The following is a 17,334-nucleotide window of genomic DNA, read 5'->3' on the forward strand; positions in this document are numbered from 1 at the left end:
AGCAGGTGCCCAGAGAGCAGCTTAACAGGAAAGTATCTTTGGGATGGCAGTGAGGCCCTACTAAGGGGAGCCTTGAACACAAGGGTGAGGACTGGTACTTACTGTGGTAAGCAGTGAGATCTTGGAGCTTCTGATGCATAGGGGAGTAGACAGCCTGAGGGGCCTGCTCTTGGGAGATTCCCCTGACATTTGTGCGTGCGTGCTCAAGGGATGGCTTGGCGGGGAGACTCTGGAGCAGAGAGACCAGCCCTTCCCAACCTGCTGGAGCAGGTGCCCCGGCTCCTCTCATCAACACGATCACTTTTGTCTTTACACAGCCGCATTTTTATTTCCCCTACTGTGTAACAGGATGGCTTATTACACTTATTAAACTAAAGATATACATTGAAACAAGCATTTTGAATAAGATAAGATAAGATAAACAGCCTTTTGCAACAAATCATTGAAATGTACCTAGGGCACATTTTCCTTTCCTCTTCCAGACTTCTCTGGCGAGAGGCACACTTACTTCACAGCCTCAGAGAGAATTTGTCCTGTGGGCCCAAAGTCACATGGCTAGTGGCCCAGCAGGCATCAGAACTGGGGCTTTTTGATGGAGATTCCAAGGTTCTTTCCATTCCACCTAAATGCCTCAGTTAATCTCATTAACCATCATTGTGTGTGTGTGTGTGTGTATCATCTAAAAAGCTTAGAATAGGCTCCAGAATAATTCAACATAGGAATTTTTGCAGTTGGGTTTTATGTGAACAAATGAAAATGCCCCAGTCTCTTTACTGACACATGCTTATTTTCATAAAAAGATACTTTTCAAAGAAGCTTGTTAAGTAGATCTACCCAGAATCTTATGGTATATTCATAGATTTATGACTGAAGGACTGTGTAGTCACCATTTACTGATGTAGTTATTTTCTTATCTGTACAAGGTCACAGCCACCTGTCTTCTGAGTCCGGTTTTGTCAAGAGGCCCAGGTCTCTTTCTAGTACCCTGTGCTGCCTCTCTCTCTGGTTGCTGCTTTCATCCTGCTCATTAGATGAAGGTATTCTCCACTTTGTTCTGCGTTGATGATCATGAAATTGAGTGCTCCCAAATAATATGACAAGTGAGCAAGAAGAACCTTCCTTAGAGCCAGAGGGGATGGTGACAATTAAGATCTTTAAGAACTTTCAAAAAGATGTCCCTGCAGAGTGGCTATGACAGCTGCTGCTCATTGAGATGAGAAACCATTGGCTCAGAACCAGCCAGTTTTGAATAGCAGGGCTTCATGTGCTACTCCAAAGTGTTCATTTCTTTCCATGGTGCCTGCTGAGATGCAGACCCTGGGATTCCTGTTTTAAATGTGCTGTTGGAGACTCTGGGCTATTAAGGGTTATTGCTAGTGGTCCTCTGTCTAGGAAACGATTCCAGTTCTATATTATCCATCTTTGAGTTGGCTTAAAGGACTGCATGTATTATTGCAGAGCGTTGCAGTGATTTTTGTGTTTGCTTTGGTAACCCACATAGTCAATTGTAACATAAATTATGTTGCGGACCTTATAGTACATAACCCAGAGAAACAAATGTTCACCCATCTGATGCTCTCAATTATTTTGTAGAATAAATTCTGTAAACTAACCCTCACATGAACATGTTTTTATTTTCCAAGCAGAATGAGTGTTCAGATTACCTTAGCTCATACTTATATATCCTTAAAATGGTTATATGTATTAATGATTCAGTTGAATTAATAGCCCCTAATGCCTCTCTTGGAACTATTTACAATTGTCTTATGTATTGCTCCAAGGTTAGATAAAATCCCAAATTTTGAATCCCGCTGTCCTGAAGAAACCCTGCATTATACTTAGAGCTCATGACGTACCATGTGCTGCCACACTCATTTTCACATTTTTAAAACAAATCAATAACCAAATTGGGCATTCCGTTTTTTTTTTTGTTTTTTTTTTTAAAGTGCATTGTAATTCCTTTGCTCATCTTTTGAGTGTGTGAGGTGTTTTCTCGAAAGCACTATTGGGCTGATATTCTATGTGGTTAATCTTACTTGACCCAACCCTAGTCATTCACAAACAACAGATGTTCCTGGGATATTTTTCACTTTCCTGCTTGCTCTGTGAGCAATTAAGTTTGTAGTAGGCTATGTCTTTGTCAAGTCCTCAGATTTCCAGTCAAACCTGGTATTTTCCTTGTGCTGATTTTTCCTCCCTTGGGACACGGTCTTTTGGTGCAGTTAGAGGTTTGTGGCAGGCTTCATTTACGTTTGTTCTGGTTTTGGGTACAGCTAATTCAGGCATAAGGTTTCTGTCAGATGATACTTAGAGACACTGTATATTTCTGTTTGGAATACTGGAAATACAGGGATTTTTCTACAGAATTTGTCAGTGGAATACCTCAGTCTCCTTGTTTAGAAAACAATCACAAGATCTTTTAGACAATTCCGGAGCCTCCTAGAGAAATCCCCAGGGTCTTTCACTGTCAATTCTAGCTTCGTGATAACTATTCCTCATTCCCCATCTCTCAGTGAAATATTATTATTAATTAGAACAGCAGATTGATAAAAATGGGTTTTTAGCTGCCTTTAATTCAGTTCTGTACAAAAAAGTTTTGGAATATCTACTGTTTATTATGGCTGTTAGCACACACCACAAAGCAACTTGGATAGGATTGCGTAGGACTAACGTAATCAAAGCAAAGACGCAAAGACATGAGAATGATTTTTTTTTCCCCCGAGGACCATGTATGCAATTCGTGGATAAAATATTTCAGTTCAAAGTATTTATTGGTTTTATTTATTTATTCCTGATTACAAAAGCAAATAATATTCATAATAGGCATTTTGGGAAAAACAGGAAAGTAGCTCTCATCCAAAATCTCAACATCCATAAATTAACCATTGTTAACACTTTATTTAATCTCCTTCCTTTTTTCTAAGCATGTCTATATAGTTCTCAAAAAAATTCACTTCATATTGTTTTTAAGAACTTTATGTAATAAGATAAAACCTATATCTAGAGAATGACAAATGTATGGCTTAATATAAGCTATCACAAGGTGAATACTCATAATAATAGCCAAATAAAGAAATAGAACTTTGCCGACACCAGAAGCCCCTCCATCTTCCGGATCACCATCTCAACCCCTCACTTCTCACAAAAGTAACCACTATTCTGGCTTTTACCATGTGTAACATTTTATCATTTATAACTTCTACATATGTTCCAAGCCTCATAATACATTATTTTCATTAAACTGTCAATGATCTTTTCAAGAGATTTTAACAAATAAGAAAAACACTTTATATTAACCCCAATATTTCCATTTATGGTGCTCTTCATTCTATTGTATAGATCCAGATTTCCATCTATTATAATTTCCCTTCCATCTGCAGGACTTCCTTTAATAGTTCCTGAAGTGCAGGTCTGCTGCTAATAAATTCTTTGAGCTCTTTCATGCTTGAAAAAGTCTTTATTTCACTTTTGTTTTTGAAAGATATTTTTTCTGGGTATAAAATTATAGGATTACAGATTTTTGTTGTCATTTAGTTCTTTAAAGTATTGCTCTATGGTCTTCTGACTTGCATTGTTTCCAGCCAGTAGTTAGTTGTATTCTTATCTTTGTTCTGTTGGCTGCTTATAAGATTTTATGTTGGGCTTCCCTGGTGGCGCAGTGGTTGAGAGTCCGTCTGCCGATGCAGGGGACACGGGTTCGTGCCCGCTTCCGGGAAGATCCCACATGCCGCGGAGCGGCTGGGCCCGTGAGCCATGGCCGCTGAGCCTGTGCGTCTGGAGCCTGTGCTCCGCAACGGGAGAGGTCACAACAGTGGAAGGCTCGCGTACCGCAAAAAAAAAAAAAAGGTTTTATGTTTATCACTAGTTTTAAGCAGTTTGGTTATGATATACCTTGGTAGAGTTTTATTCTTGTATCTTGTGCTTTGGGTTCACTGGACTTCTTGGATATATGTGTTTGATAATTTTGATAAAATTTGGAAAAATTTCAGCCGTTATTTCTTCAATTTTGGCCCCATCTCCCTCCTTTCCCTCTTCTTTGGGGACCCTAATTGTACTTTTTTAGGCTGCTGGAAGTTATCCCACTGCTCCCTGGTGTTCTGCAGTTTTTCTTTTTCAGTCTTTTTTCTCTGTTTCATTTTGGATAATTTCTATTGCTATTTCTTCAAGTTCATTACTCTTTTCTTCCGCAGTGTTTAATATGCTGTTCCTCCTGCCCAGTGTGTTTTTAAAATCTCAGGTGTCGTAGTTTTCATCTCTGTAAGTTCATTTGGGTCTTTTAAAAGTATTTTGTTCATACTGCTATATGCTCAATCTTTCCTCTATTTTATTGAATACATGTACTGTAATTACATTTTTTAAATGTCTTTATTGGAATGTAATTACAATTTTTTATGTCCTTATCTACTAATTCTATTTGCATCATTTCTGCATCTCCTTATTATGGGTCACACTTTCCTGTTCCTTTTCATGTCTGGTAATTTTTTAATTGGCTCCAGATCTTATAAACGTTAACATGTGGGGTACTGGATATTTTACATTCCTGCAGATATTCTTGAGTTCACTTCTGGGATTCAGTGAAGTTACTTGGAAACAGTTTGATCACTCTGAGGCTTGCGTTTAAGCTTTGTTAGGTGGGATCAGAGCAATTTTTGTTCTAGGGCTGATTTTGCCTCACTACTTAATGCCTCATGAATTACAAGGTTTTTTGCTCAGATCATGGACTTTCCCTGGATTTATGTGAGCTCCAGAAATTGTTCACCTTTCTCTGTTTGAGTGGTTCTTTCCCCCAATTTGGTAGTTTCCTTATACTCATGTGCTGATCAGTACTCAAGGGTTGCTCTCTGCAGATCTCTGGAGCTCTGGCAATGTGTTCCTCTCCTCTCCTGTAATTTGCCCTGTGGACTTTAGCCACCTGGCCTCCTTGAACTCCCAACTTTGTCTCCTCAGCTCAGGAAGACTGTTGGATTCCTCCTATCTGCATTCTTGCCTGGATCTTTTCTCCAGGCAGTAAGCCGGGGCAATTTTAGAGCTCATCTCATTTGTTTCCCCTATCTTAGGGATCACTGTTCTGTGCAGCCAGAGAGCCAATATCTAAAAACAGATTTTTCCCTATATATTTTGTCAGGTATCTTAGTTATTTCATGCAGGAGGCTCAATCTGGTCCCTGTTACTCCATCTTGATCAGAAGCAGAAGTCCCTATCTTGACTTTTGTAGTGATAGCTTCCTTATGCTACTTTGTAGTTTTATCACCCGCGGGTACATCTCTAGAAACTACAGTTTAGTCTTGACCATAAAAAAAGTTATTATGCATCTTTTAAGTCTCTTTTAATATACAGATTCCTTCTTCATCCTTTTCTTTTTCTTTCATTTGATCTGTTGAAGAACTGAACTGTTTGACTATAATTTCACATGCTCTGGCTTTTGCTGATGCATATTTTTGGTGTAGTTCAACATATTGCTCCAGTCTTTTATATTTCCTGCAAATGGGTAGCCAGATACAGAGGTCTGATTCGATCTGGGTTCAATTCCTTTGGCAAGATTTCACCAGGAGGTACATAATGCCTGTTTGTTTCTCTTTTTGTGATGTTAACATTAATGCTTAATGCCTAAATGTATTAATTCATTGAGGATTGCAAGATGGAGATATTCTCATTCTTTAATTTCTTTTTCATTTATTAGGTGGAGTATCTTTATAAAGAGACACATGTCCTCATGACTATTTGATTATCCATGGTACAGCTTATGTGGGAAGGCAGAGTAAATGATTCATTTAAGATAACAAATTGGCTTCATCTCATTCTCTCAAGATGACCCATTAGTTTAAAAAAATCATTTTTAATATGATTATTAACTCATTGATTGATGGGTTTTAACCAATTGCAATTATACTTTTTGAAGCTCAAATTGCCCCATCTCTGGCTGGTGGCAGCCTCTTCAAGTTGGCTTTGAGTCTTTTTAACACCTTAGTAGCTTAATAAATTCCTCTCTATCTAGTATGCCAAGATGTTCCAGGCTCATCTTGTATATTTCCTGCCCCAAACCAGGAATAGCAACTTCCCCAAGAAGTCTTTTCATAGAAAATGGTATTCTGAACACTCTGCTAGGGATGATCATTGCTATTAGGTTGGTCATTGTTTTCAGACTTCTTTAGTGAACAGAGCTAAGATTTTATGTGTGTGTGTATGTGTCTGTATTTTTTCTTTTTCTTTTCCGGTACGCGGGCCTCTCACTGTTGTGGCCTCTCCCGTTGCGGAGCACAGGCTCCGGACGCACAGGCTTAGCGGCCATGGCTCACGGGCCCAGCCGCTCCGCGGCACGCGGGATCCTCCCGGACCGGGGCACGAACCCGTGTCTCCTGCATTGGCAGGTGGACTCTCAACCACTGTGCCACCAGGGAAGCCCGTATTTTTTTCTTTTAAGAGAGAAAATATCTCCTGAGTTCATGTTGATACTTGTAATTCATAACGACAGAATTGTAAAATTGAACCTCTTCTATATTACATCTGTATTTCCTCTCTTCTACACCAAGAATCTTGATTCTTAAGGACAGAAGAGATGATAGAAATATAATATCCCATAATTCCCCATCTACTCTATCCCTCACTCACACAAAACAACCTCAGAATAATTGTAATATTACAATCACCAGTGTTATTACTAAGAGCAGTTAACATAAATTTTTGCATGTTGTGTCCCCATTCTACTCCCACTTAAAAATAAACTGTATCTACTCGTTTGTACTTCAGCCATTGCATACTATAAATCTCTCCCTTTTAAGCCTCATTGCTGTTAGTTCTATAAATGACTACTCGTTTATTACTTATCATCAGTCCCTATGTTAAATGTTCCTTATGTTAAATGTTCATTTTGTTTGAAGCTCATTCTTTGGTATATTTCTCAGGAAGCTCTCACAGGAACAATATTCCCTATATTTTTGTGTTGGTAACACTTTATGCCCTTTGCACTTGAATACTACCTTTACTGTCTATAAAAAACTTTGGCTTGGGCTTCCCTGGTGGCGCAGTGGTTGAGAGTCTGCCTGCAGCTGCAGGGAACATGGGTTCGTGCCCCGGTCCGGGAAGATCACACGTGCCGCGGAGCGGCTGGGCCTGTGAGCCATGGCCGCTGAGCCTGCGTGTCCAGAGCCTGTGCTCTGCAACGGGAGAGGCCACAACAGTGAAAGGCCCACGTACCGCAAAAAAAAAAAAAAAAATTTGGCTTGTATTTTCTTTCTTTGAGTATCTTAAAAATATTCTCCATTTGCTTCTGGAGGAATATTAATGTAGAAATGTTTCATGATAATCTAATTTTCTTTCTCTTATAACTCATCTACTGTTTTGACTAGATATCCAAAGTTTTTTTTTTTTTTAAGTTTAGCAATTTCTTTAGAATATTTTGTGATATGGGTCATTCTGGGTTGATAATCTTAGGTACATGATGTGTTCTTTTAAAATGTAGTTTCAGGGACTTCCCTGGTGGACCAGTGGGTAAGACTCTGTGCTCCCAATGCAGGGGGCCCGGGTTCAATCCCTGGTTGGGGAACTAGATCCCACATGCCGCAACTAAGAGTCTGCATGCCGCAACTTACTTCCCTGACCAGTGACTGAACCCAGGCCCCGGCAGTGAAAGCACTGAGTCCCAACCACTGGACTGCTGGGGAATTCCCCCAACTTCACATTTCTAACTGAAAACATTTTATTTATTTATTTACTGCCATCACATTTATTTATTTATTTTTGGTACCTCTTAATCTCCCTCACCTGTTTATCTCATCCCCTACACTGTCCCCACTTCTGGCAACCTCCTGTTTGTTCTTTGTATGCATGACTCAGTTTCTGTTTTATTATGTTTGTTCATTTACTCTGTTTTTTAGATTCCACAGTAAGTGAAATCATGCATTATTTGTCTTTTTCTGTCTGACTTATTTCTCTTAACGTAATACCCTCTAGGTCCATCCATGTTGTAAATGGCAAGATTTCTTTTTTTTTTTTTGTGGCATACGGGCCTCTCACTGTTGTGGTCTCTCCCGTTGCGGAGCACAGGCTCCGGACATGCAGGCTCAGCGGCCATGGCTCACGGGCCCAGCCGCTCCACGGCATGTGGGATCTTTCCGGACCAGGGCACAAACCCGTGTCCCCTGCATCGGCAGGCAGACTCTCAACCACTGCGCCACCGGGGAAGCCCGATTTCATTCTTTTTTATGGTTGAGTAGTATTATGTTATATATATACCACATCTTTTTTTAAAAATTGAAATATAGTTGATTTACAATGTTGTGTTGTTTTCTGGTGTACAATACAGTGATTCAGTTATATATATATATTTTCTTTTTCATATTCTTTTCCATTATAGTTTATCACAGGGTATTGAATATAGTTCCTTGTGCTATACAGTAGGACCTTGTTGTTTACTTATTTTATATTTAGTAGTGTGTATCTGTTAATCCCAAACTCCTAATTTATCCTTCCTCTACCCCCTTTCCCCTTTGATAACCATAAGTTGTTTTCTATGTCTGTGAGCCTGTTTCTGTTTTGTAAATAAGTTCATTTGTGTCATATTTTAGATTCTACATATAAGTGATATCATATGATTAATTTGTCTTTCTCTTTCTGACTTACTTCACTTAGTGTGATAGCTCTAAGTTCATTCATGTTGCTGCAAATGGCATTATTTCATTCTTTTTTATGGCTGAGTAGTATTCCATTGTGTATATATACCACATCTTCTTTATCCTTTCATCTGTTGATGGACATTTAGGTTGTTTCCATGTGTTGGCTATTGTAAATGGTGCTGCTGTGAACATTGGGGGGCACATATCTTTTCGAATTAAAGTTTTCTCCAGATATATGCCCAGGAGTGGGATTGCAGGAACATGTGGCAACTCTATTTTTAGCTTTTTAAGGAAACCCCATACTGTTTTCCATAGTGGCTGCACCAATTTACATTCCCACCAACAGTGTAGGAGGGTTCCCTTTTCCTCACATCTTCAGCAACACTTATTTGCTGTCTTTTTGACAATAGCCATTCTGGTAGGTGTGAGGTATCTCTCACTGTGGTTTTAATCTGCATTTCCCTGATGATTAGCAATACTGAGTATATTTTCATGTACCTGTTGGTTATCTGTATGTCCTCTTTGGAAAAATGTCTGTTCAGTTCTTCTGACCCTTTTTTAATTGGGCTGTTTGCTTTTTTGATGTTGAGTTGTATGGGTTCTTTGTATATTTTGGCTATTAACCCCTTATCAGATATATTGTTTACAAATCAAAAAAAAAATTTTGTTTCCTCTATTGATGGACTTTTAAGTTTGTTCCTACTTTTTTTATAACAAACGATTTTATAGTGAGTATTCTTTTCTCTCTCTCTGTCTCTCTCTATATAATTATAATATATGTAATCCATAGGCATATATATTTTATTCATATATTGATATATGATATATAAAGTATTTTGAAAAATATTTTGAAGTTGTACACAGGGCAATTTCTGGACTAAGGATCCAAATTTTTCTGTTTTTACTTTTAATAGACAATATCTGTCTTCCAAAGAAATTATTTCCCATTTATTGTCTGTTCATTTCCTTTTCTTCCCAGTGGTTTTTATCTTCAGTTAGAACAATTTTAAGAGAAACATTGAAAAAAATCAATCATAATCCTGTCACTCTACATCAGGAACTTTTTTTTGTGAGTTACATTTGTTAATTTTGTCCATATGTAATTAGCGTCTACCATCTCGTTTCCTGCTTATTTTCATTCCACTTAAAACTGTCAGAAACATTTCCCTGTGTAAACAGTTTTACATCATCATCTTTATCATTATCATATGGTTTTATGATTGCATGATAATCTAAAAAAATAAAATAGTACGTTTACTTAACTGTTTTGATGGAAACCATTCTGAACGGCTATACAAAAAGATGTCCCCATCCCGTTTCCCTAAAGATGCATGGATCTTTAGGTTTCTATTCGGAAGGGCTAGGCTACTTTTGGGAGGCCAGTCAGAGAAATACCAGGTGCTCAGGGAATTTACTGTCCAGTCTAGAGACACATTTTTTAAAAAGTTTTTCATTCCAAAAGCAAGTTTGGAATTTTGTTACAGAAACTTTGGAGAGAGTGGGAGAGAAAGGGAGGGAGAGAGAAAGAGAGAGAGAGAGAGGAACATCAACCTTAATTTCACCATAGATATTACCACTGTAGTATTTCCTTCCACTTTGTTTTTTCTATTAGTACACTTCCCCCTCAATCAGGTTACTTTTCTTTCCTGTCTTTTGTCTTAAAAAGTACAGAATACATGAATACATTCTTACTGTAAAAAATTAAAATAATTATTAAGTGGAGAGGAAACAATAAAGCTCTCCTTCATTCTAGCACATGAGTCTTCCCTCCCTTTAGAGGTTAATTACTGTTAAATATTCGGTGCGCATAATTCCAATTTTATTTCTTTGTAGCTACATACATATAAGTACATATACAGTTATTTTCTTTTTACAAGTAACATCATCTCTCTGATGTTCTATGACTTGCTTTTTCAATTCACAATGTATCTTAGAGCTAGCTTCACATTAGTACTACATTATTCTCTTTAATATCCATTTAATATTCTACAGAAGGGATTCTGCCAGAATTTTTAAATGTTTCCTCTACTGATGGAAATTTAGATTTGTTTCTCTGTTTTTCTGTAACAGTGTTACAGTGAATACTCTTGTGTGTTCCTTTTTGGAACATATGTGAAAATTTCTCTGTGGTAGTTTTCTTTCAGTTGAATTTCAACTTCACTTAATAGATATGTTAAAAAGCTTGAGAGATGTTGCCAAACTGTCTTGAATTTATATCCTTTCTAATAGTATATTAGAGTATCTGTTTCCTTTTATTCTTTTCAATTTAATATTATAAAACAAAATTTTTTGATAATCTGATTCGGAATGCTTTATTATTGTTTTAATTCGTATTTCTTTGCATTTTGGTAGATCTGGCTTCTTTCACAAAGCATAATGTTTTCAGTATTTACCCATGTTGTAGCATGGATCAGTGCTTCATTCCTTTTTTTTGATTGAATAATATTCCATTATATAGATACATCACATTCAGTTTATCCATTCATCAGTTGATGGACATTTGGGTTGTTTGTACTTTTTTACTATTATGAGTAAAGCTACTACAAACATTAGTGTACAAGTTTTTGTGTGAACATATGTTTTCAATTCTTTTAGGTATATTCCTGGGAGTGAAAATGCTGGGTCATTTGGTAACTCTGTGCTTAACTTTTTTTTTTTTTGCGATACGCGGGCCTCTCACTGTTGTGGCCTCTCCTGTTGAGGAGCACAGGCTCCGGACGCGCAGGCTCAGCGGCCATGGCTCACGGGCCCAGCTGCTCCGCGGCATGTGGGATCTTCCCGGACCGGGGCACAAACCCGTGTCCCCTGCATTGGCAGGCTGACTCTCAACCACTGTGCCACCAGGGAAGCCCTGTGCTTAACTTTTTGAGCAACTGCCGTACTGTTTTCCAAAGTGGCTGCACCATTTTGCATTCCCATTAGCAGTTTATTAGGGTTCCACTTTTCCTGCATCCTTGTCACCACTTACAGTTATCCATCTTTTTTACTACAGCCATCTTAGTGGGTGTGAAGTGTTGTCTCATTGTGTGGTTTGCATTTCTATGCACATACCAGAACTGTCTTCTTTTTCCTTTTTTTTTTTCTGGAGTACACCTTCTAGTAATAATTGCAATGAGAGTTCATGGCCTAAGAAATGTTCTGAGTCCTGCACATCTGAACATGTCTTTATTTTTTTCTAATACTATAATAATAGTTTGATTGGATATAAAATTTAGGTTCAAAATTATTCTGTCTCAACGCTTTGAAATTATTCCTACATTGTCTTCTTTTCAAATACATTTTTTGTAATAATTTTAAAGAAAAATTAGAGTAGTATAAAGAGCTCCTGCATACCCTTCACCCAGATTTACCAATTGTTTGCATTTTCCCACATTTGTCTTATTATTTTATTTTTGTCTTTATCCCTTTCTATTTTTTTCTGAACTATTTGAGAACAGTAGCTATCCTTCCCCTTTACTTTTAAGTACTTCAGTGTGTATTTTCTAAGGGCAAGAATATTCACTTCTATAACTACAATACCATTGTAAAAACAGAAAATTTAACATTGATACAATACTATTTAAGCCTCAGACCATATTCAAATGTTTCCAATTGCCCTATAATGAATTTTATATGGCTTTTTTTTTTTTTTTTTTTTTTCCTGGCCCAGGATCCACTTAGTTCTCATGTCTCTTTAATCTTTATTCTTCATTATTCTGGATCAGTTCCTCAGTCTTTGTTTTTTGTGGCAATGATATTTTTGAAGAGTCCAGGCCCCTGTTTTTGTTGAATCTCTCTCTATTTACATTGTATTCTTACACCCAGTGTTGCTAGTGAGAATCTGGAGGTGGAGGGACTGAATGAGACTGCATTTAACTCAGCATGACCTATCCTCACTCTTGAAGAGCCAGGGAGGTAAACAGTCTACTTCTGCAATATTCGGTACTCAGACTCTTTCAAGGCCTGTTCAAGCTCAGAATCCCTGGAGAGGGCATTTACCAGCTCATTTTGGGGAATTTACTGTTCTCTCAAATGGAGCGTGAGCTGGGAAAGAGATCTCTATGTGTTGGTGCTTTCCAAACCAATCTCTCCTCAATTACCACTTTACAAATCTTGTCTCTGAGAGGTAGTACGCTGTTTTCTACCACACTTACAGCTGTCAAGGATAACTATAGTCATATCATATAAAAATACCAGTGACCACAATGGATCTCCTGGTATCACTGTAGGTCACCATAGTATCAGAAGAGATTTTGAGTTCCGTGATTTCACTTTTTTGGAGAAGTAGAGGCTTTGGGAGATGAAGAGCTAGTGCAGGCCACATCCCTTGTTAGTGTCACAGCCCCATCTTGAATGAATATTCTGATTTATTATTTAAACTTGAAATCCAGCCGTCCTAAGGAAACCACTGTTCAGCTGTGGCAAGAATATTACAGTGACCACTTAAATTAAATTAATATTGGAAAAAAGTGGAGGGGGTGGGGGACTAAGATGTCTTCAGGACTAAGATACTGTGAATTTGCCAGCCAGATTAAAAAGGCCAGGTGGGTGATACACATAAAACATCATCGGAGGGGGCTTTATGAGTTCTAAAAAGAGAGACTGCAATTCATTATGCTAAGAGCATCTTAACTGTCAGCACATTGAATTAAGGGGCCAGTAGCAAAGAGGGCCTTCCTAGTTAAGTCACAAGTGTGAAGAGTCAGGGGTCTTTAATTCAGAGGGAAAACTCGAGCCATATAAATGTAGAGATTTATTCCTTAGCAGTGATGAGTGCTATGAGACCCAGGGTCAACATCCTCCACTACATCTGCTTTTGATAAGCTCTGCTGAGTTAGTTATTTATGTCAAGAGTTCTTAGCCCCAGGCTAAATGGGAGTGGAGGTGGGGTGACAATGAACAGGGAGAGGGGGAGGGCCCAGAGCTCACAGGGGTCAGAAGGTTAATGCTCAGATATGGGGCTCCATCAATATCTGTTCAAGGGTTATCCTGATTACACTTTTACCAGCATAACGTACAAGTTGAAAATGATCATGGGTTTTAATGTCGGTGAAGTAAGTCTGGGTATTAAATAAAGCAGAGTATTGCTTTACAATTGTAAAAAATATTTTTGTGTTTCCATGGAAAACTATGTTTCATCTACAGCCTTATCCTTCTGCGTTATCAGATTCTAGACCTGTTCACTGTCTTTGCAACACTTTGTAAGCTGTAGGTGATGGACAGATATGTATATTCTGTCCTGATAGTAATAATGGGCCTTGCTCCCTTTGTAATTCAGCTCAACATTCCACTAGTTTACATAAATATGTACATTTTAAACTTTTCCTCCGGACTGGTTAAAACGATGGTGTGGTTCCCTCATCATATGAGTCAAATAAAATCTTTAACATGTGTTCATTTTTATATCTGTATATCTTTTTCTAAATATTATCTTTTAACAGAAAATCCTTCTGTAGCCTGACTGCTTGTGAAAAAGTTCAGCCACTCCTCTTTTCTGTGTCTTTCTGAGATTTGGTTACACAGATCAGCTCTCTGGCACTTTTAAACATCAGTCATTTAAAACAAGAACAAAACACAGATGAAACCTTTTTTTTTTTTTTTTTTTTTAATTTTTTAAAGGCTGTTTTCTGCACTGTAGGGTTTTTTTTGTGTGTGATACGCGGGCCTCTCACTGTTGTGGCCTCTCCCGTTGCGGAGCACAGGCTCCGGACGCGCAGGCTCAGCGGCCATGGCTCACGGGCCCAGCCGCTCCGCGGCATGTGGGATCCACCCGGACCAGGGCACGAACCCGTGTCCCCTGCATCGGCAGGCGGATTATTCTCAACCACTGTGCCACCAGGGAAGCCCTGCACTGTAGGGTTTAATCATTAGAAATCACAGAGCTATCTATCTAAAGTACTTATCTGTTTTACCACTTTTGCATCAAGGAGCTGAGAGAAGTTTGGGGGTGGGGGGGAGGATGGTGGGAAATAAAATGTCAGGAAACAGAAAGCAGAGAGGTGCTTTTACATATGCTTCATCCCCGTGTGACCATTTCAGATCAGGAAGGGTTCCTGGTCACATTTAATGGCAGAGCCAGACCTGGAACTCTTATCTCCTGGGTTGTAGTTTTGCTGTGCTCTTTGGAAAAGGAGGGGAGAGGTAGGCGTTTTTACTTTTAGAAGCCCCTCACTCAGACCCCCAAACTATTCAATGCAATGGCTGTATTTCCGATGCCTTATTTTGAAGACAGAGGGCCCGTACATAGGTGACAAGGTGAATGAAGCAAGTTCCCTCTCACCCGCCTTCCACCAGCATCATCTTGAACAGCAGGCACAGAGGGAGGGGCCACAGCCCCAGAGAAAGTCCTGGATGGTCCTTTTATCCCAAGCCGTCTTTCTCATGAGTTGGAGAGACCAGACCATGATGTTGAGTCACAAAAATTCTGTCTCTTATATACACAAGGAGGGGATTGGAGATGATCTCCAAGGCTTGTTTCTACTCTGACATGGTAGGAAGCCAAGGTCAAGCCTTTTTGGTCAGCTGAAGTGGGAAGGAACCTGTTCACTGTTCATCATGGCTTGCTTTTGAATTGTGTAGCTTCAGTTTGGTCATCTGCAAAGGGTAAGATGGCACTTCTCAGCTTTAATGGAATTACATGCAGGATTTCCTTGGCTCCACCCGCCTTGGGAATTCCTGCCCACTTGGGATGGATTGTCAATTCCAGGTCACTTGACTGTAATTTCAGCCTTGGTAGAAGTCTTCTTTATGTGATGTTTGACACCGATGAAGAAATTTTGGTCAAACCAAGAACATATTCAAAGTTTGAGTATTTCATTAAAAATCATTGAAATTTATTTCTTCCCTAAATGCTCTTAAAGCTAATAAAATAATTATGGTTATTAATGGTGGGTCTTACACATATCGATGGAAAAAGTTAACTTCACATTCAATTTCTTGTTAGTTTTGTCCCCAAATAGAATTTAAGCAAAATAAAATATTAAACAGAAATCTCCCTTATATAAAATGTTTATACTCCAGCCAGTTGGCGTAATGAAAGTTAAGACTTAGTAATTCCATGTGCATCTGCTACCTTTCAAATTTTAAAAACAACTGTGGCAGCTGTTTTCATTTTTAGATGAAGCGCCAAGAGGTTAAGTGACTTAGCCAGTCTCACATCTGTTAATGAAAGAGTCAGAACTAAAACCCACTCTCCTGAGCCCTAATCCTTTCCTCTTTATATGATACCATCTTACTTCCATTAGCTAGGAATGAAGACTCTCTTTAATCATGAAGCTCTTTTTCCCTTCTGAGAGATGTTAAAGGTATATAATTTCTGGGAAAAAAAAAAAAAGAACAAGATGTAGATGATTTGTAATTTATTACTTAGATCAACTTCCATTTTAGAAAAGACAAAAAGAAAATATATAATTCACATTTACATCTTTTACAATGGAAAGTGTTTACACCATAGATATTAAGTACAAAATATCATATAAAACTCTAGGATGACACAGACAGGAAGGACCACAGTTTTGGCAGGGAGTTTTCTGGCGCTTTTTTTCCTTACGAGTTTAAGTGCATTAGGCTAACGGTTGCCTAACCATTTTGCTGATTTAGGCAGTTACTGTTTCATCTTTCTAGCTTGATGGCCTCTCCAAAAGAGCCTTTGTTTAGAATAATTAGTAATTGATCTTCCCACATCACTCTCTTGGGTTCACCTTTGAGCCTTAGGATACTGTGGTTCAGGCCATTGGCCCTTGTGGGTTTCCAGGGGGTAGGGCTTTCTACTTAAAAGAGTAGTTGTACTCATTTGCGAAAATCCTACCCACATCTGGGAGTAGCAAAGCTACATTTCAAGGAATAGGCTCATTTGCTCAGCTACAGTTTTCAGCGGAGAGTATTCCAGTTGCAAAGAATATCCAGCTTTGCACTTTATGGGACCCAGGACCAGAAAGGGCTGTCACTTACTGCACCACTGCAGGACTGGGACTGATACTGGGTCTTCTGACCCCCTCTCAGGGCCCTTACCCTGGTGTCACAGTGACTGGGATAGAGTTTCTCAGATGCCAGGTTGTGGCCTGCCTAGATGTGGCAAAGTGGGAGGCAAGAGGTTTCAAACAGATGTGGGTATGGGTCAGCCGGGGGCTCTGCCCTCTACTTCAAAACACTTAAGAAGCCACTTGTGAAACCATCTAGTCATAGGTCCTTAGGCACATCCCGACCACCTGGGATGTTTTCCCTGTGGTTCACGTGTAGCCTGGAAGTTATTGAAATGGAGCGAAGGCCCCACTGCCAGGGCAGAAAGCTGTCTTTGACCCGGTATGATTGGGCATTGGCAAATTGAATCACAGGAAATTAAAAATCAAAGTCAGAAATGGGAAGGACAGAACAATCCAGCAGAGAAACAAGTTTTGTTGAAATAGCACCTGATAATGAGACGAAAACCATGTAGGTAGTGTTTAAAAGAACTGATCTTTTCATGTCAATATCTATCAGAGAGATTGCTCACTGCTTAAGCAAAGTGCTTTCCTATGTCTATTAACCCAGAATACTAACATAATTCCAAAATATCAAAGGTGATTAGAAAAATAAATTGAGTGCACCAGAAAAAATATCCAAAATTAAGAATGATAAAAGAATAATAGTGATAATGATCACAATTAAAAAAGAGGCAGTACTTAAAATACCAAGATATAACAGAAGATATTTACATGTATGAAGTTAGCTGCAGCACAAAATATATCAATGGGTGTGTAAGATT

At 38.7% G+C, this 17,334-nt stretch overlaps 2 protein-coding genes across 4 annotated transcripts in view; both read left to right on the top strand.

Moving 5' to 3' along the window:
- Positions 1–17,334, top strand: part of TYSND1 (trypsin like peroxisomal matrix peptidase 1) — a 1,185,869-nt gene that overhangs the window by 96,323 nt on the left and 1,072,212 nt on the right. The window lies entirely within an intron of this gene.
- Positions 1–17,334, top strand: part of AIFM2 (apoptosis inducing factor mitochondria associated 2) — a 130,029-nt gene that overhangs the window by 80,850 nt on the left and 31,845 nt on the right. For 2 of the 3 annotated variants that reach the window (XM_067025465.1, XM_067025470.1), the window contains one exon: positions 924–1,610. The exons of the other annotated variant lie outside the window; for it this stretch is intronic. The gene's annotated coding sequence lies outside the window, so the exon portion shown is untranslated. Of the gene's footprint in view, positions 1–923; positions 1,611–17,334 lie in introns of those variants that run through there. 3 annotated transcript variants of the gene reach the window in all.

The sequence above is a fragment of the Kogia breviceps genome, chromosome 2 (assembly GCF_026419965.1).
Source record: "Kogia breviceps isolate mKogBre1 chromosome 2, mKogBre1 haplotype 1, whole genome shotgun sequence".
Classification (NCBI taxonomy): Eukaryota; Metazoa; Chordata; class Mammalia; order Artiodactyla; family Physeteridae; genus Kogia; species Kogia breviceps.